Raw genomic sequence first — 21,411 nt, forward strand, 5'->3', positions numbered from 1 at the left:
CTAAATCGACCACTTCTCAAGCAGTTATAATGACATTGTATAGCAAAGATAGTCTTTGTTATTTCAAGAGAAATCATTACTTCCTTGAAAAAGTTCAGCCAGTTGCTTAGTGTTAAATCTAGAAAAGTGGTTAATTTTCCTCTGTCCCTATTACGCATGAAAAGAACAGAAAGTGACATTTGAAGATAAGAAAGTAGAAAATTTTTAATGTCAATTCTGGCATTCCAAAACATTTCTGAATATAAAGAACAGCTTTAAAATCTTACCAGCTTTCCAAATGAAATACCCCAAGATGATGACAAAATGTTTACCTTGACCATGCAAACTATAATGAGGGAAGCATGATGTCTTTAAGAAATTAGATTTTATATTTATTGTTCAGTATTCTACCTTAAGTTATACAAATATATATTATATAAATTAACATATTTATATAGTCCCTCCTTTATAATTGTAACAAATACACTTATCAGCTAAATTGACTAATTTTATCAGCTTTGTTCAAAATAGACTGTCAGTGTTAAGATGACCATCTTGTCCAAAGCATTATGCATATTCAATGCAATCCCTTTTGAAGTTTCAATGTCATTCTTCAAAGAAATAAAGCAACTATTACTGAGATTTATAGGGAAACATAACCTCCCCACATCCAAAGAAATGCTGAAAATTGTGAGACTAGATATATAACACTGTAAGTCTTCAAACTATACTAGAAAGCTATAGTAAAATAATGATATGGTGTTGGAATAAAAACAAACACAGAGCAATGGTTAGAGTTTAAAATTAGGGGGAGAAACCCACATTATGTGAACAGTTAATCTATAGTAAAAGGACTAATAGTATATATTGGAGAATGGAAAGTCTTCAGCAAATGTTGGGAAAACTGCAACCACATGCCAAAGAATACAAATAGGCCACTATCTCACACCATATACAAAAAAAACTCAAAGTGGGTTAAAAACTTGGATGTAAGACCAGAAACCATCAAATGCATTGAAGAAGACAGGCAAAACACTCCCAGACATTGGCTTCCGTGATGTCTTCAGGGATTCAATTCCATTGGCAAAGAAAGCAAAAGCAAAAATGGAAAAATGGGACTACATACATTAAAAAAGTTCTGCACTGTGAAACTATCTCCCTACCAAGTGGAATAAATTACTTGCACATCATATATCAGACAAGGGGCTTATCTCAAAGATCTACAAAGCACTCAAATAAGTCAACACAAAGAAATCAAATAAACCAATCAAAATGTGGGCAGAAGAGCTAAACAGATAACTTCCCAAAGAATACATGTGGATAGTCAACAAGCATGTGAAAAAATGCCCATCATTAGTTTTCATTAGGAAAATGCAAGTCAAATCACAGTGAGATCCCATCTCATACCTGTGGTCAATATCAAAAAGGCCAGAAACAAGTGTTTATATGTAGAAAAAGGGAATTTGGTAGACTGCACACTATTGGTGAGGATATAGATTGGCCTACTCTCTAAGCAAAATCATATAATAGCATGGAGGTTTTTCAAATTCTTAGAAACAGATTTATCATAAAATCTTATAATTCTAGTCCTGGGTACCTACCTGAAGAATGCAAAACCACTAATTTGAAGGGATATATGTACTCTATATATTGTGCTCACTATGGCACTATTTAGAATGGTCAAGTAATGGAAACAACCTAAGTGGCCAATGACAGATGAATGGATTACGAAGAAGTAGTATATGTATACAATGGGATACTACTCAGCTATTAAAAAAAAAATCTTGCCCTTTGTAACAGGATGGATGATACTGGAGGGGATTATGTTAAGTGAAATAAGTCAGAAGGACAAAGACTAAAAACAGATGATTTCATTCATATGTGGAATATATAGAATAAAACAAAGGCAAAGACAAAACCAAACCACAACACCCCTAGAAATCTGACTATGAAAATGAGGTTATCAGATGAGGAGAATGGGGAGGGAGTAAAGAAGTGAGAGGATCCGATAAACTATGTTTGATGATTATGAGGCACCTTGGTGGTGCATGTTATCTATTAACACACATCTGAAAAGATATGAGCTTATACCTTAAATCATGTACAGTGATTAAACCAATTTTACCTCAATAAAAAATACATTTAAAAATATACTGCCAGATTATTCATTAGATATCTTATAAATAAGAAACAGGAAAATTAATCCAGAAAAAGCACTATTTTTTAATTTTTAAAATAACCTTATTTTTCACAATATAAGATTTCTCCCATCAAATGTGGTCACCATAATTTTCCACCACCAAACACCCACAGTCCCCCACCATAAGGGGAAGCACTATTTAAATAAATGCTGCAGAGTCTAACTGGTACTCAGTAATTTGAAAATCAGGTTAAGAATTCATCTATCACTATCTGTCTTAATTTTTCAGTAATATTAATCTGCTTCCAGTCAACACTGCATTCAAATTTTAGGCTTGTCAGAGAGTTGAATTAATTTTTTTTTCAAGCAGTTTAGTATCCTAAATAGACTTAAATGTATCATTTCACATTCATATTATTAATAATTAGAGAATCTATTTGAGTATGAGATTATATTTATTGTAAATGTACATGGTTGTGCTTTCTATCCTGGAGAGTCTAAAAAAGTTTTGTAAAATGCTTCATCATAAGGATTCTTTCTTATCTCTTGTCCTAGCCGCTCATTTTTTTTTTTTTTTTTTTTTTTTTTTTTTTTGCTATTTAGCTGATCATTAATACACAAAGTGATTGCTGGGTAGGGTAGTGAAAAACTTGAATAAAATCATTGTCCTGAGTTACTATGTTCTAAATTTCCCTTTGAAGAATAAAATAAAAAAATTGCTTCCTCCAGAGTCTAATTCTTATTCTAAAGAATTCCTTTTTAGTATTACACATTAGAATTGTGATCTGTATGGTAATTTCTTCATTCCTATTTTAGTCTTCTAATCACTGAGTGATTATTTCCTGCTTCTTATCTCTTTCAAAAATAAAGGAGGGCCTCCCCAGTGGCACAGCGGGTTGAGCCCAGCACTGTGAAGCTGTCCGCGGCCTCTGCAGCACGGGTTCAATCCCAGCTGGCCAGGGAGATACCCACATGGCGCAACAGATCTCTCCTGTCTTGCCTGCTGCTCCCCTCAGCAGTGCCTTTGGTCCGTCTACCTGTTCTGCTCCCCACTCTGTCTCTGGTGAATCCTTTCACCCCCCGCATCTCTGGCCTGTACCCCAGCTCTTGTATAATAAATAAATTAAAAAATAAATAAATAAAGGCAATTGTATATTGAGAGGAGACAATTATTGACCTAAGTAACTTCAGAAATGAGTGTGGTCTGTAAGACTCAGGCACAAGAAGCTGCGCATAACCACTGTACACTGATTGATAAAGCTGTTTTCATTGGAATATGAGTTTACATTCTGATACTGCAACACATGTAATGGAGTAACTAAGTAATTGGGTGATGGATGGTTCTCTCTGTTGAGAGGAAGGTTACTGTAAAAGAAAGGGAGGAGACAGAGACATCAGTATGAACTTGCATTTAACTGAATATGGATACAAATTGTTATATAGATAATGATGGTTATGTATAAGAAATGCATACACACGCATCACACAAATGCACACACACACATCAGTACACACAGTACACACACAGCTATGCTAGCTGGTGGAACCGAAAGAAATAGTACCCCATTAACAATAAGCAGATCTAGTGATCAGATCTTGTTTTCCAATACCATTCTCTAATACAAGGAATTAGGGTTCCATGTGAAAATAGCTGATTCTCAGCTAAGACAGTAAATAAAAAAGAAATTCCTGGAATATCTTGAGTGTTGAAAAGTACTGTAAAAGTCCATATATGATAGGACTACACCAAAGGGACATTAAATTACCAAAAAAGCTCTGATTGGTCAAAGCTGAAACAATTTAAAAATAAATAAATAAAGTAATGTTGGCTTATAACCCAAAGTTGAAAATATATGCCCATAAATCCATATTAATATAAACAGAAGAATAAATACATAAATAAACGGGAGAGAATAAATATGTGCTGAAGAATCAACAATTCATGTGGATGTTTTGACCATCAATGAGGTGGAACATAACTCCTTACTCCAGAAATGTTGGCTTTGCAGTGACTTCTTTTTAACAAGTACCTATGGAATGGGGAAAATCTAGAAACTACTGGAACAGACATGACAAATAATACCTCAGCTACATGATCAAATTTAACATCATTTGATAAATCCTGTTGACAGTATGTGATCTTGATAATGATGTGATAAAAAGTTCACTTTATCTGTGATATTCCTCCCCAAAATACATAACCCCCAGTGCAGTCATGAGAAACATGAGTGCATTCTACAAAATCTCTAACCAATATTCCTCAAACTGTCTAAGATTTCAAGAAAGAAAAATTGAGAAACTGCCACAGCCTTAAGAAGTCTAAGAACCATAACCACTAAATGTGGTGTGGTATTTGTGATGGGTTGCTGGAAATGAAAAAGTACTAAGAAAATCTGAATAAATTGTGCATTTTCATTAATGATAATTTATTGGTATTAGTTTATTAATTGTAACAAATATATCATGCTAATACAATATGTTAATAATAGGGGTTTATGAGAACTCTAATGTCATTGCAACTTTTCTGTAAATCTCTAAAATGTGCTAAAATAAAAATTTTATTTAATAAATGAAGTCAATTAAAACTTGCAAAAGTAATTTCAATGCTTTATTGAACTTAGGTAGATAATAGTCTTCCTATTTGTGTGTGTGTTCTGTTTTAGTGTAATTGGTAAAATACAGAAATTGAAAGAAAACAGAACCTTTAATTACCTGCTGAAAGCTATGTCTGGCTACCTTTTTTATGTCCTCATGAAGTAATAAGAACATTTTAAACTAAAGGTTATTTCTGAAAGGAGCATTGTACATGAAAAATGAAGCAACAAAATGCTTTCACCAGTGATTTTGCAGTATTGCTGTTAGAAATGTTGTCCCTGCATATAAAAACATTTTATGTACTGTAATTCCTAAAGAATATTCTTTATATGTTTGGTAAATAAATGCATTTTGGGTTTGAGTTATGCTTCTATTGCTGTGATATGTAAACTGACAAAGCCCTTGATTATCGATGCTAGAAATAAAATGTTTATAATAATAATAATTTGCAAAACTGGTGAAACAAATAATCTTTTTAAAATTAAATGGAAAGAAAAAAATAAGTATTCAGTGCTTGTGTAAGTACATTCAGAAGATTCATTGACCTTCACTAGATTTAGTAACACATACAAATTTTCTTAAGTAGAGCATTGAGGGTTTTATGATTAATCATATAAACCAGAATTCAATATTTTTTCTACACCTATTATTTTGGAACATTTTGAAAGATGATGTTCTTTGTGTCTGGAAAATAAGGGATTGTAATTTAAGACACACTATGCAGTTTGAAAAAAAAAAAAAAAAAAGGCTTTTGACGGTGGTACTCCATCAAGATTTTCCCGAGGATGAAAAATGAACATCAGACCATTTTTATTTATTCTGTTTAGAGCCTAGTCACCTATTGCTTTGCTTCAAGGGAAGTCTTAGTTCTTCTAAAGAATATGGTATTTGAAACCTCTCAGGAAAACTTCCATCCATCTGTTCACTTTTTATTTATGCTTTCATAACAGCCTTTTTAGTCAATCCAAGATTGGTGACACTTTGCTAGGGCAAATCTCAGTAAATAATGGTCCTTTTCAAAATACTCAATTTTGATTTCGACTGAACAGATAATGATTTTTGACATCTGACTTGCTAGGAGGAATAAAGTTTATATTCTAAGGGCACCTATCTGTGGTGTCCACATTAAGTTAGATCTACATCCTCAGCCACATCTGTGGTTTGACAGACCTGGACAAGGGCTCTGATTGGATCCACTCCCTATTAAAGGCATTTGTTGAATCCTTATATTGTTTTTTAAATATTTATTTTTATTTATTTATGCATACAAGAACTGGGATATAGGCCAGGGCTGCAGGGGGTAGGATGGTGGTGGTAGGGAGGATTCATCCGAGACAGAGCGGGGAGTACAACAGACGGATCTACTGAAATACACTGCTGAGGGGAGCAACGCTTACACGGGAGAGGTCTGCTGTGCTATGTGGGTCGGCTCCCTGGCCTGGTATTGAACTCATGCTGCAGTGACTGATGATAACTTGACAGTGCTGAGACTTTAACCCCTGCACCATCAGGGAGGCCCCTTCTAATATTTTGGAACAGTTCACTCACATGAAAATGTAAGATCTATCTCTCACCCCATGACTGTTCTTTTTTTTTTCAGGTTTTAATGATCTCCTGGTACAAATTCAGGTGAAAGAATCATACACCATTCTTCCTTGTGGAGTATTTGGGACTGAAGTGAAAGGAAAATTGGTATAAGTGGTATGTATGAGAAACAGATGGGTAAGTGTGAATAATATTGCTTTTATGTAGTATGTAAAACCAATAGAAAAATGTGACCCTAAATGACTTTTTTTGTTGTTAAAGGTCAGGTTTATTAGGAAAAAAAGAGAGAGCTTCATAGACACAGGTGGGCAGAGAACTGCCCCTAATGGCATTTCTAACTATAATTTCAGATATTTTTTAGCTGTTATATGATATTGCTATAACCATACCATAATGACAAAATCATTTCTCAAAACCTATTTCTGTTTTTAAGTGACACATAATTATAATAACTTAAAACAGATTTTGCGGATGGTGTTTTTAAATATGGCCATGTTTGTCTACTTTTTTTTTTTTTTTATTAAGGTAACTGGTTTATGACACTGTATATGATTCAGAGGTAGATTGACACCTCATTAGATGTATGTCATTCCTTCAGGGGCCCTGGAACCTGGTCCTTATTTGTTACCTTATCTTTCTGTTATCGAGTTATCCTGGTACATGGATGTTTTGAAAACTACATAGCACTGGGCAGTGCTTCCTGGCTACCCTGCCCTGGTGATCAACCACATAACATCAGGACCCCGCCACTCTGGGGGCTGCGAGTGTGGCTGGGGCAGTTGCTGCCCATCTCCTATGGTTTGAGCCATAATACAAGTTCCTTATTTGAATCTTTGTTTGGGTTTCTCTTTAAATTCATCACATCAGTAAAGCCAGACGAGAACGCTAACACTGCCACATACCACACCCATCACCAAGATACATAAAATCCTACTCCGTAGTCCATTGGGCCTCTTAACACTTTACTCTCCCCCCTACCCTCCCTTTTTAGTAGCCTCAATTCTACAGTCAGATTTCTAGGTTTTATTTGCTTTAAACTGGTCCATTTATTTTGTTTCTCTATATTCTTTGATACCCCCTCCTTTAAAAGGTGGATCTCAATTTTCTGTGCCTTGGTTACATAGATGTTGTCTTCTAATGAACAGACTGTGGCAAAAGTTAAAGTATGTCTTCTCTGAGTTTAGGGCATGAAGAGCTCTGGAGTTTTCTCCTCAATCATTTTCTTGGATGACTCACTCACTCTGGACACAACTAGTTTGTAAAGACACATAGTTAGCCCTGTGAAGAGACCCATAGAGCAAGGAATTGGGCCAACAGCCAGGGAGAAACTGAGGCTCCTGCCCAGAAAGTGGGTGCACCAAATCACTGGAAGTGATTCTCCAGTTTCAGTCTGGTCCTAGGTGAACACAGCCCTGGCTCACACCCTGACATGGGCCAGCTCCTTGGCTGGAACCTGCCCACAGATCCTAATCAGATCCACTCAGTTAAAATATACTCAGATTTCTGACACTCAGAAATGGTGAGATAATAAATTTTTGTTTCTATAAACTAAATTTCAGCTGTTATGCAGCTGTAGATAATTAATATACTCCTCCACTTACGAATCAGAAGATTTAGGCAGGAAACTTGTGCTTCAGTTTCCTTATCTGCAGTGGGATTAAGGATGAACCCTGTTTCATGGACACAGTGTGAATAATGATCCTGCTGGAGAAACACTGGCAACATTATCCAAAACAATCATTCACCAGGAATTCCTTCACTATAAGGTACATTTGGAAGAAAACAGAATATTTGCTGAATTTTAAATTTTTCCATTGTTGCTTAAAAATGACTACATTTAATTACTTTTCATTTTAAATTCATAATACTTATCCCGAAGATAAATAACTCACTAACATGGTATTAAAATCTCAAGAAATATTGCTGTGGGAGACAAGACATTCTATTTAGATCAGACATCACCTATGAAATATCTCTTATATTAAGAAAACTGGGATAAGATATAAAAGGCAATGCAAGATATTATTTGATAAAATGAATATAAGATTGTTACTATTATCCTCTGAAATAGAATAAATCCTCTTATATTAAAGAGTACATGGAAAAAATGCTAGGAAGAATCTTAATCTCCCCAAAACATAGGAGTAATATTTAAATTATGCTTCACTTTTATCCAACTAGGATGTATTTGTTACCATGCCTTATATTAAGTTCATAGAGATTTAAATTTCTTGTATCTACATAAACTGGATTCTATTTAAAAATTTTTGAATTAAACATTTTTCATATAAAACTTAGATTGTGCTTTTAGAATATAAAATTGTAAAACTAGATAATCTGAGAATTCTTCTGCTAATGTAGATGTAATCATATTCCATTTTGTCTTCTATTTGTGTCTGAGCTCAACTTTGAAATATAAGCCTTTAAAAAGGAGGTCAGCATCAATGAGATAGGAGCACAGCTTTGATTATAGTTATTACTGTGAAAGATAAAGATGATTTATCTTGTGCTGATTATATGTTTACTTTCCTCTTAGGGCAAGCTTTAAAATAATTTCTACCTTTATCAGTAGTGGTAAATGAAATCATGTTTGCATTATTCTTTCTGATAAAAGTTGATTGAAGAGAAACTAATTTTAAACATATATATGAAATGAAAGAATGCATTTTAGAGTTAGGTCTTTGACTAAAATCTGCTTTTGCAATTTACTAAGTTACTCTTGATAGGTTACTTTTACAAACCTCCATTTCCCCTTCGGCTAGAGAGCCTCATGAGAGACACTTCCTTTGATTTTTAGGATTAAAAATAAAACAATGCTTGGAAATCTTACAGTATGGAGTTTGAACAATAGTATGGGATCAGTAATCAATCTCTATTTTTTTATTAGCATTTTAAATATTATCACTACTATTATTTTCTCTTTACCACCACTATTTCTTTCATGATTCCCCAAGATAAATCACTACTGATCATTTACTTACTGAATATTATTTTTATGCAGCTCTGACTTTTCCTCAGTAAACTCTATATAGCACACAAATTGCCCTTTGGGGTTAGTTCCCATGCCCAGGTTCATACCAGCCTCAACATACACATACTTTTTCTATCACACGTTTCTGTATTAGTCTGCTAGGGCTGCTGTAACAAGAACCAGAGACTGGGTGATGTACATTATGTGTGACAAATTTATTTTTTCATAGTTCTGTAGGTTAGAAGTGAAGAGATAGCATTAGTACCCCACATTGGGGTGGCGGGGTGGGGGGGTTACAGGGAGGAGATGGTAACAGTATCTCATGTTGGGTGAGGTCACGGGGAGGAGATGGCACTAGTCCCTCTACCCTGGTGTTAACAGATCCAGGGAATGAGGTCACCCAGCACAACAGGAATTACAGTAGGGCTTTTATAATGGAGGCAAAGGAGAGGAACAATTTCCTGAAATCATGAAAAAAAGTGGTTCTTTCGTCACCCCCTGTTCCAATCTCCTTTGACCAGACCCAGTGGGAAATGACCTGACAGGGCACCAGGAATGTGCTACCTTTGAGCTTCTTTCTTCTGTAAAAGAGTTCACTTGCAGGGTAAGGACAAGGAGTAGATTCCAGGACAAACCCTTGCCTGGGGGCAGGATTATACCCCAGATCAAAGCAGTATCATTCTTTGCAGTGAAGCTAGAGAGGCTGTTCCATTAAGAACAGAATTTGACTTGGGGTAGAAGGAGGGGGAAGGGGAAGAAAGGAGATAGGCCATTGGCAGTATTGGTGGATGGTAAATGAAGCATATGCACATATGGCAGTGCCAAAATGTACCCCCAAAGATATTATGTATTGGATTGTTGGAAAAGTCATGATGCATTTTTGCTTAAAAAAACAGACACAGAAAAAAATACAAAATGACTATTCCAGCAACCCAATAGATATGTGGATGAATGACAGCATGTCAGTATCACTGTTAGTGATTAACGTGGCTGGGTGATGCCACTGTTACATGACAAGACAACTTCATAGGAAGTATGTTGTACGTGGATGACTATGTGTATAAGTCCGTAAGTTTCTATATTCAAGCTAAATGTATGAAATTAGCAATATTCTCATTAGAAAAACTAATTAGAAAATACAATAGAGATTAGGATGATTTAGCTGATGGGGAGAATCTTAGTGATACCATGATGAAAATAATTTTTAATTATTTTTTTAAGATTGATTTATTTATACAAGAACTGGGGTACAGGCCAGAGGCATGGAGGGTGAGAGAATTCAACAGAGACAGAATGGGGAGCAGAATAGGCAGATGGACTGAAATACACTGCTGAGGGGAGCAGCAGGCGAGACAGGAGAGATCTGCCACGCCATATGGGTATCTCCCTGGCCGTTGGGGAATTGAACCCACACTGCAGAGGCTGTGGGCAGCTTCACAATGCTGCACTCAACCCGCTGCATCACGGGGAAGGCCCTAAAATAATTTAATTATTATTAAAAAATAAAATTCAAAAATAAGAACTTTATAGGAAAATTTGAAACATTATTAAATGATTTAATTATAATTTATGCTCTGTTCTTTAGTAAGATAACTCACTAGTATATGTGTAAATTTACACAAAATAATATACAAATTCAATGCAATTTCTTTTTTTAAATGTTTTTTTTATTTTTATATTCTCATACAATTGCACTCCCCTTATTTTGACCCCAATCCCTCCTTTACCTGCCCCCTCATAGTGTGTCTCTGGTTCATAGTTGTTTGTTGATTTTGACTTTTTCTTTTTTACAGTTATTCTTTTTCCTGGTCCCTTATTTAGGTTTTCTAGATTTCTGCTACGAGTGAGACCATCCAGTATTTTTCTTTTTTATTCTGGCTTATTTCACTGAGCATGATCCCTTCTAGCTCCATCCATGTTGCTGCCAATTGCATGAGCTTATCTTTTTTGATTGCTGAGTAATATTCCATGGTGTATATATACCACATCTTCTTGATCCAGTCACCTATTTTTGGGCAATAGCTTAGCTATTGTAAATAGTGCTGCTATAAACATAGGGGTGCAGGTGCTCTTTGGAATTAATGTTTCTGTGTCCTTTGGGTAAATACCTAGAAGTGGGATTGCTGGATCATATGGAAGCTCTATCTTTACTAGGTTGAGGAATCTCCACACAGCTTTCCATAGTGGTTGGACCAGTTTGCACTCCCACCAGCGATGCAGGAGAGTGCCTTTTTCTCCACATCCTTGCCAACATTTGTTGTTGCTAGTTTTTTTAATATGTGCCATTCTCACTGGTGTAAGATGGTATCTCATTGTAGTTTTGATTTGTATTTCCCTGATTACAAGTGATGTTGAACATTTTTTCATATGCTTGTTGGCCATTTGCATTTCCTCTTCAGAGAAGTTTCTTTTTAGCTCTTCTGCCCATTTTTTGACTGGATTATTTTCTTTGTTTTTGTTGAGCCTCATCAGCATTTTGTAGATTTTTATGATCAGTCCTATATCATTAGTGTGTGCAAAAATTTTCTCCCATTGGTGCGGTTTCTCTTTGTTTTGGTTATTGTCTCTTTTGCTGTGCAGAAGCTCTTTAATTTGATGTAGTCCCAGCTGTTTATCTTTGCCTTCACTATTACTGCTTTGGGTGATGTGTCTGTAAGGTGATGTGTCTTTGAGGAACATGTCATGCAGTGTTTCGCTTATATTTCCTTCTATGTATTTTATGGTTTCATATCTTAATGTCTAGTTCTTTAATCCATTTTGAGTTGGTTTTTGTGCATGGTGCGAGGTAGTAGTCAAGTTTCATTCTTTTGCTTTTAGCGACCCAGTTTTCCCAGCACCATTTATTAAACAATCTTTCTTTGCTCCAGTGCATATTCTTTGTTCCTTTGTCAAAGATTAGTTGACCATAAATCTTTGGATTTATTTCTGGGTTTTCTATTTGGTTCCATTGGTCCGTGTGTCTGTTCTTGTGCCAATACCATGCAGTTTTGATTATTATGGCTTTGTAGTATAGTTTGAAATCTGGGAGAGTGATGCCTCCATTTCCTTCTTTTTTTTCAGGAGGGTTTTGGCTATTTGGGATTTTTGGTGGCTCCATATGAATTTCATCAATATTTTTTCTATTTCTTTGAAGAATGACATTGAAATTTTAATTGGAATAGCATTGAATCCATAGATTGCTTTTGGTAGGATGGCCATTTTGATAATGTTAGTTCTTCCAATCCATGAGCGGGAGATGTCTTTCCATTTCTTTGTGTCTGCTTCTATTTCTTTTAACAGTGTTTTATAGTTTTATTTTTATAGGTCTTTTACTTCTTTTGTTAGGTTTATTCCCAAGTATTTGATTTTTTTTTTTTGTTTCAATAATAAAAGGAATGGTTTTCTTGATTTCTTCTTCAAATTTATTGGTTGTGTATAGGAAGGCTACTGATTTTTGTGTGTTGATTTTGTATCCTGCCACTTTACTAAACTGATTTGATTAGTTTAATTAGTTTTTCTGTGGAGTTTTTGGGGTTCGCTATGTATATTATCATATCATCTGCAAATAGTGATAGTTTGACTTCTTCCTTGCCTATTTGGATTCCTTGTATGTCTTTTTCTTTTTTTATTGCTCTGGCTAGGACTTCCAGTATTACGTTGAAAAGCAGTGGTGAGAGTGGACATCCTTGTCTTGTTCCAGATTTAATGGGAATGCTTTCAGCTTTTCACCATTGCAAATTCAATGCAATTTCAGTAAGACTTCTGGCAGGATTTGTTACAGAACTTGACAGACATTCTGAAATGTATATGGGATTTTATCATAAACATCTAATAGAGAAGAAAAACTTAGAAGTGAAACTCATTATCATCTATCAATATATACTGCAAAACTGTGAGAGTAACAAGCCTCAAGGACAGATGCAAGAACATGTAAATGGGCCAGTGGGACATCTTAAAAATGTAGCTAAGGGCCTCCCCTGTGGCGCAGCGGTTGAGCGCTGGGTTGTGAAGCTGCCTGCAGCCTCTGCAAGGCCGGTTCGATCCCCGGCTGCTCCCCGGCCACTGGAGGAGGGTCCCACATGACAGAAGACCTCTCCTGCCACCTGCTGCTCCCCTCAGCAGTGTACTTCAGTCCTTCTGCCTGCTCTGCTCCCCGCTCTGGCTCTGGTGAATTCTCTCACCCTCCCGCGCTTCTGACTGTACCCAGTGCTTGTATCAATCAATCAATCAATCAATCAATCTTTAAAAAAAATGTAGCTAAGAAATTTGATGTATTAAAAAGGTGGTAACTAATTATTGGGGAAGAGAATTTTTTTTCAGTAGTTGGTATTAGGAATGCTCACTTGACAAAATAAAATTGTACATTTTTATTATACTATTTACAAAGGGGAATATATACATATCTATTTATATCTACTTATCAATTTATTTGCATATTTCTTAATAAGAAAAACAAAATTATAAGAAAAATAATTTTTTTTTACCTATAGTTTGTGCCTTTATCTATTTACCTCATGCAGGGCAGCTGGGTTGTTTCTCATTCTTAGCTAATAAGAATAAAACTGCTATGAACATTTGTGTACCAGTTTTTGCGAGAGCATAAGCTTTCATTTCTCTGCCATAAATGCCCATAAGTGAAATAACTGGGTAGCATAGTAATTATGTGTGTAGTTTTGTAAGAAATTGTCAAACTGTTTTCCAAAGTGGTTCCACCGTTTTACATTCCCACTAAAAATATGTGAATGATTCAGTTTCCCTGAATCCTTGCCAACGTTTGGTATTGTCATGTCATGATTATTTTAGTTATACTGATGAGTGTGTAGTAATGTGCCATTGTGGGTTTAATTTACTTATGAATGTTAATGATGTTGAACATCTTTTTAATATGCTTATTTGCCATAAGATGTATTTTAAAGGTTGGGGAAATAGTGCATTTGAAGAATCGTGAACCAATAAACCTTGGCATGGAGAAAGAATACAATAAATTATTTGACTGTGGAACCAGAAGGATTTAGAAAAATGCCAGAGAAGAAAAACTTGTTAAAAATAAGCCTGAAAAAGATAAAAGAGAAGAAGAAATCCTTGAAGTCAGACATCCTGACTTTTTTTTTTTTAATTTAGGTTTCAGTATCCAAGGCCTTCTTTTAACCTCCAATGGCCCCAAAATATTGGTTGATATTGGCCCCTATTACAAGTGCTTAGTTCCAGTCTGTTCTGCCAACTTTCTTTCAAACTCTGCATTTCTTTGTCTGTATATGCCAGTGAAAACCTCACTTTTTCGATTTTGTCCTTTCTTCCTCTTTCAACTGAAATTTGATACATCACAGGACTTAAGTTGGGGACTTGAGGACTTCATTTAGCATACAGATGTGCATCTGTGCAACTTTTGGGGGGAGACAACCAAAATTTTAAAAGTCACAAATTTTTTTTATAAACTTAAATTATCTCCTGGAATCTCTTAACAAGCTAAAGATTTAGTAACACTGAGCCTGCATTCTGCACTTAAAATTTTACTGGAGACTTAACAGTTGTCTTTTGTCAGGCAGGTGTGTTCTTGTGTGCCATAGTCTCCACCATTCCTTTAATAAGACATGTTGAACACAGAAAATCAGAATCAGTAGGGTAACAGTAGAATGTCCCATTTAAAAAAAAAAAAAATCTCTCCTACTTTGTTGTTTTACTTGCCTGACTCCAATAGTTTTGGCATTTGGTTTGTCTGCTCTGAAGCAAATACACCTTCAAATGACAGCCTACTTTGTGATCTCTATCTAAACCTTAGGTCTCTCTATCTAAACCTGTGATCTTTATCTAAATCTTTGTGATCTCTATCTAAACCTCTATCTAAAATTCTGGTCAGATCAGATTTTAGCTTTAAGTTCTGTTCCAGATGGACAGAACTGGAGTTGATGTTGCTGGACAAAGTTCACTTGCCCCAAGCCTCAGAGTGCTCCTCTCCTAAAACCCACTATGCTCAGGCCTTAGGAAGCTTGAGCTGCTACTAACAAAATCAGTCATTCTTGGAGACTGAAGCTTCACTTACCTGAACTGAGTTAAATTTACCCCTTCTTTCTTCACTAAAGGCTAGTAACATTTTGGTATTAGGGTTGAAGACTATTCATTACAGCAAAACAGAAAAAATAGCAAGGTGCTAATATATAATTTTATAACTCTAAGAAAACATCAACACATTGAAAAAACAGTATTTAAATCGAATAAATGAAAGGGCTTACCTTGTTTCAAAATAATGATGTCAGTTATTCCTAAAAATTATAGATTTATTATAATCTGTATAAAAATGTTATCATTGGGCCTCCCCTGGTGGCACAGCGGTTGAGCGCTGGGTTGTGAAGCTGCCCACAGCCTCTGCAGCACCGGTTCGATCCCCAGCCGCGGGCGAGGGTCCCACATGGCGCGCAGACCTCTCCTGCAGCCCACTGCTCCCCTCAGCAGTGTATTTCCTCAGTCTGCCTGCTCCGCTCTCCGCTCGGCTCTGGTGAATTCTCTCACCCTCCCGCTCTTCTGACTGTACCCAGTGCTTGTATAAATAAATAAATAAATCTTAAAAAAAAATAAATAAATAAAAGTTATCATCTTTTTTTTTTTTTGGTGGGGGGATCTTTCATTTGAATGAATATAAGCAAGAACACCTGGAAAACCCTATAAAGAAATAAAAACGGGATGTTCTCTAATAAATACTGAAAGATCATAAAAATTTTCTGTAGGTAATGTTTGGTTGTGGTTTGGTTTACATGAACAAAAGAAAAAAAGTGAAAAAACTAGTGACGGGTATATGATGACATTTAACAATACAACAAAAGTAGCATATCAAATAAATGAGTAATTGATGGACTTTTAATATCTAGCAATGATTGCTGGAAAACTAGACTGTAAAAAAAAATCTGTCCATTATATTCAACTCCCAATAAATGACAAATATATCAGAAATTTACATATAAAAATATTACATCCAGTAAATAGTAGATAAAAATATAGGTGAATTTCTCTATAACTTGGTAGTAAGGTAAATTTTCTTTAGTATAACTCAAAACTCAAAAATAATAAGGGAAACACTGATAAATTTGATGAGATTTAAATCACTACTGTGTGGAAATTGTCCGTTTGTGAAAGCAAGATAAAACAAGAGTGAAAATTTAAGTGAAGTAAGAAAGAAAAATAGCACACCTGAAAAAATATTTGCAATGTAGTCACAAAATACAAATACCCTGGCCCTCCCCGGTGGTGCAGCGGTTGAGCGCTGGCTTGCGAAGCTGCCCGCAGCCTCTTCAGCTCGGTTCCATGCCCCGCCACCGCCACTGGGCAAGGGTCCCACCTGGCACGCAAACCTCTCCCGCCAGGCTCACTGCTCCCTCAGCAGTGTACTTTGTCGTTCTACCTGTTCTGTTCTCTGCTCTGGTTCTGGTGAATGCTCTCACCCTCCTGCGCTTCTGACTGTACCCCAGTGCTTATATAAATAAATAAATAAATAAATAAATAAATAAATAAATAAATAAATAAATCTTTAGAGTAAACACGAATACTATTAAAAAAAAAAATACAAATACCCTAACAAATAAGAGCTCCTAAAATAGAAAAAAAAATAATCAGAAACTGCAATGAAAAAATAGGTTACAGATGTAGACACTCCAGAGGAAACAAGATTTGAATGGCTCTCAATCACATGAAAAACATTGCTAATAATAGGAAAAATGCAAATTAAAATTGCTATGGGATACATTTTCTCACTTATTAGATTGCAACACAGCAAATAATCTGCTGGTAGATTGTGCAGAAATAGGAAACTGCATACTTTACCAGTACATTTGCACAATTGTAAATATTTATGGAAGATTATTTGGCAATATCTAGCAGAATTGTATAAACATTTGCCTTTTGACTCAATAGGGGTCTGAATAAACTAGAGCATATTCACATGATGGAGTACCATTTATCTTTAAATGGAATAAGAAATATATTTATTATTTTGGATTAATCTCTGAAACAAATTTTTGAGAAAAAGCAAGATGAGGAAATTTTGCAGCTTATTTAAGAACAAATGTAATAATACATATGCACATATACCCACCCATATGTAACACACATATCTATTTTTATATTAAAAGTAGAAATAAGTCCTAAATTGAAATTCTAAAATGTTAGTCAAAGTGGGATGTAAAAATGGAGTGAGAGGGACACACATAGAAACTAGATTTCTTTGAATATTGCCTACTTTGCAGTGTTTTGAAAACTATTTTGATAATTAAAAGAAAATTAAATTTTAAAAGGTAATTCTGAAAAGTATACTTTATCATATAATACACTAAAAATCATGTGAATGTCCTCCTTTTTACACTCCCCCTTCTCTGAAAACATCTTATTGTATTCAATATTTTTTAACCAAAATTGACCATAGGTAACTGAAATCTTGGGAAACAAACAACAAACAAACAAACAAAAACAGATAAGGTATTTCTCATTGACAATTTAGTTACAGGATGTTTTTTTTTTTTTTTTTGATTTATTACTTTTAGTGACAAGGTTTATAGGAAAAAAATATGTATTTAAAATCATAGGCCAATTCCTAGTTCTTTCTTAGTTGCTTAGTCTGTAATATAACTCTAAGGTCTTAACCTGAAATCAAGAAACAATTTAAACCTGTGAAAATTTCTAACAGTCAACATTTATCTCATTTTTGTCTTTCTGTTCTATGATGCAAAGATATTTTAAGCACCCAACTGGTTTATCAAAAGCCTAATATTCTCATAAGCTGCATGTTTTATTTTAAAATTCAGATTATTTAATAAACAGGATGTTTTTAAATCTGATTGCATTTATCTTAATGTGAGCATGCTTTGGCAAGTTTTTAAAATTAATTGAACAAAACATAAACCTTTTAAATCCATCTTGCAATATTTATTTAAAATCACCAATAGCAAAACATAAGTATTGGAAAAATATATGTGTGTGCATGTGTGTGTAAGTTAGAGCAAGTTAACTTATATTACAATAGCAAATAATCTAATAATACAATGACTTAAAAATGACTCAGTTTTTACACATACAAATGTCCCTTTTGGGTTGGGTTTGGGTCTTTTGCTCATGATAACCATTAAGAACCCAGGATGATGGCGATCCCATCTTGCCATGTGCTTCCATAAGTCAGAGAAAATGGAAAAAGAAATCATGGTGAACTATGAGCTGGCTCTTCAAAATACGCACGAAAGTGAAAGATGTGTCTTGTCACTTTTTATTGGCCAAAGCAAATAGTGTTGCTTCATTTCAGTTTAATGGGCTGAGATGAATAAACCTCTTGCAGAAAAGGCATCTAATACTTGTTGATATATATTTTTAAAGATTTATTTATTTATGCATACAAGAGCTGGGGTACAGCCAGAGCTGGGGTACAGGTGTGGGGGGGGGGTGAGAGGATTCACCAGAGACAGAGTGGGGATCAGAACAGGCAGATAGACCGAAGGACATTGCTGATGGGAGCAGCGGAGGAGTCAGGAGAGGTCTGCTGAGCCACATGGGTAGCTCCCTGGCTGGCTGGGGATCGAACTCATACTGCAGAGGCTGCAAACAGCTTCACAGGCTGTGTATTAACTCCTTGCACCACCAGGGAGGCCCCTACTTGTTGATATTAATACAATCTACTACACCATATAAACATGTGTTTTTAAATAAAGAAAATTGCATTTAATTGCCTTATTGTATGGGAACAAGAAAGTGATTATAAAAACAGACTTTACTTACTATGACATTTCTTCTATAATGCTTTTACAACATAGTAATTTTTCAACTTTGAGTCAAGTGTATTTCTTTTTAATCTACTTTAGATTCACTCCTTTTAATCTGTGTAGTGTGTTGAAAATGTTCATTGATGAACCACTTGGATTTGTAAAGAAAATGCAATTGATTTTGTTTATAGTGAATTTGCTTACTTTATGAATTCCCACCATTGATCAACATGAAAAAACACTCACATTTCAGTTTATAAAGATGAATAATGAGGTAGTAACTTAAACAGTCACCTTTGCTAGTGTTCTGTGTCTGATTTTTCCATAGTCCGTCCTTCTCCAAGCTTCTCATTTACAAGATGGTGTCTAAGGCTCAATTGACTACCAGCAGAGAGAAACATCGGGAGCTCCTGAATCTAGTATCTTCATGGTTACTCCAAAGTAATGATACAGGGCAGCAAGGGGTACTAAATCTGGCCAAGGACACTGCCCAAATATTTTTTGGTCATTGTCTGAGTACTTCACCCACGTGCACAATTTCAAGACTACTCATGTTCAGAGAACAACAATAATGGGATTTGTTTAACAAACCAGGGAAAAACAAAGAGTTACTGAGGGCAAAAATGGCCATTTACCTCTGTAGGGGCAGGACAGGGACAGACCAGGTTTTCCATGATCCTATGCTGATGGGTAAAGGAGAGTCCTGGAGCCCTCGGTGGCTTTCTCAAGCTTTTATTGAGCTTTTACATGTAGTGCAACAGCAAGGTACATGTAGTGCAGCAACCAGATACACGGCAGGCAGGGGTGCCGCGGGGCCAGGAGGCCAGAAGGCCTCCAAGCTCCGGGCAAATCTTAACTCTGGGCTTCGCTGGCCTTCTTTCTCCCCTTCTCTCTCCTGCCCCTCTCCTGCCTCTGCTTCTCTCCAGGAATATCTCAATACTGCACTCAAGGCCCACAGAAGTAAACAATACAACTTATAACAGTGTAACAAATGCAGATGCCCCATCAGGCAAGCCTATCCTAATGGTGGGAGGGCAGGAAAGCCTGAAAATCATGTACCCTACAACCTCGCCCAAAGCAGTGTCCAGTAATTTCAAAGTCCTAAACAAAAGCATCTAACATGGTGTCTTCCTGCCACTAAGGATCTGAAGCACTTTCCAGCTAGACTATAGGCCTGGATCCAACTCACAAAGACAACAAAGACAACATAACAGGAGATGCTCCCCAGAACTGCCAAAATGCTGCAGCACAGCACCAGACAAGTGACATTCAAACAGCAGCTGCCACAGCTGCATGACCTGACAAACAGCCATACTCACAGCTCAGCGAGGTGCCCTGCTCCAGGTCCCCCCTTCCTTGCCAGGCAAAACCGGGAACAGTTCCAGTCGCTCTACAGCAAGCAAAGCCTCTGAACATTTCCTCTCTGAGGTTGGCTGCTGGAAGCCTCTCCACATCCTTCAGAGGCCTGCAACAGCCTTCTGGAAGACTGGCATGGTGGGCCCAAAATCACTGACCCTGGAATCACTGAAGATCTGAAAATGCTGAATCCTGAACACAGAATGCTCGGACGCTGAACCTGGAACAATGAATACTGGGGTTTGCTTCTGCCATCCCCCTCCAGGGGGCACAACCTATAATAGTCTTTGGCTTCAGCCACTGGTTACAGTATGAGCCTACGTCCTGGGGTCTTGCAGGCCTCCGATGCTGACATCATGATCGGAGGACACTTGGTAGTTTCTTAGTTGTCCTCCCAGCTCTCCCCAATGCTTCTGTCTCTGGCACTGCAAATTCCTCTACACTTGCTTGCATCTCCCATTTGGCCACAGACTAGTGTCTTCTTGCAGTTCTGCCACAGGACATTGTCCTGCTATGGCACCCCCTGTGGTTAGCTTCCGGTCAGACCTTTCATCGTCACAGCTTTCTTTCTGTCTAGAATGAACATGAGGACACAATGAGAGAGTAAAATCTTCACCCCTTCTTCTGCTACAATAGACCACACACACATTGCAGACTGCAGTCAGGTAGAGATTCTCCCAGAAAATCAAGGGGAAAGAGCAGCTGGAAGATCTGCCATTGCTAGTGTTTCTCCTCTTGCTCTTTACTTCATCCCACCTCTTGGCCTTGCAGAAAGTTAGGCAGATGCATCTCACAGGCTCATACCTCTGCCTTTCTTTGCTCTTTTTACATCCAAAGAACAGAAAAGTACAGGCTTTTCTTACATATCCCCTAAATTATATCTCATCTTAGCCTAGAATATCAACCTCAACCTCTTAGGCAGAAGGAAAATCTCTGAACTTCAGGAGAACACGCAGAGCTGGGGTCTTCCATCTCTGTGGCAGTATGTACCAAAGGAGGAGAAAATGGGATTGGAAAAAGTTTTCCCTCTCAACAATGCCTGGGCCTCCAGTTTCTTGTCTGTTAAAAAATCTTGTGAATGTCAGATGCTAAATATTTCCTCTTTCCTCATT

This window comes from Talpa occidentalis, unplaced genomic scaffold, assembly GCF_014898055.3.
Source record: "Talpa occidentalis isolate TD23 unplaced genomic scaffold, MPIMG_talOcc4v2.1, whole genome shotgun sequence".
Lineage (NCBI taxonomy): Eukaryota > Metazoa > Chordata > Mammalia > Eulipotyphla > Talpidae > Talpa > Talpa occidentalis.